Source organism: Arachis duranensis, chromosome 2 (assembly GCF_000817695.3).
Source record: "Arachis duranensis cultivar V14167 chromosome 2, aradu.V14167.gnm2.J7QH, whole genome shotgun sequence".
In the NCBI taxonomy this organism is placed as follows: Eukaryota; Viridiplantae; Streptophyta; class Magnoliopsida; order Fabales; family Fabaceae; genus Arachis; species Arachis duranensis.
The window spans coordinates 67,373,007-67,373,750 of record NC_029773.3 but is presented as its reverse complement, the minus strand read 5'-3'; positions in this window follow the sequence as shown (position 1 = coordinate 67,373,750).

Below are 744 nucleotides of genomic sequence, written 5' to 3'. Positions count from 1 at the left end.
ATTTTTGAATTTTTAATTATGAGAGAGAAAAACAACAAAAATACTCAATGCATGAAATTTTTAGATCAAATCAATGAATGCATGCAAGAATGCTATGAATGTCAAGATGAACACCAAGAACACTTTGAAGATCATGATGAACATCAAGAACATATTTTTGAAAAATTTTTTATGCAAAGAAGACATGCAAGACACCAAACTTAGAAATCTTTAATGCATGGACTCTAACAAACGAAAAATGCATATGAAAAACAACAAACAATACAAAACAAGAAATCATCAAGATCAAACAAGAAGACTTGTCAAGAACAACTTGAAGATCACGAAGAACACTATGAATGCATGAAATTTTCGAAAAAATGCAAGAAAAATTTTAAAAGCATGCAATTGACACCAAACTTAAAAATTAACACAAGACTCAAACAAGAAACACAAAATATTTTTGGTTTTTATGATTTTATGATTTTTTTGTATTTTTATTAAATTTTTTTCGAAAAACATTTTTTTGGAAAAACAAAAGAGAAAAGAAAAATTTTGAAAAAGATTTTTGAAAAGAAAATTACCTAATCTGAGCAACAAGATGAACCGTCAGTTGTCCATACTCGAACAATCCCCGGCAACGGCGCCAAAAACTTGGTGGACGAAATTGTGATCACTATTCTTTGTACTTGTATGGATTTATTCAATAATTGTCTTTATTTGAATTCACAACTCCGTTCAACTAACCAGCAAGTGTACTGGGTC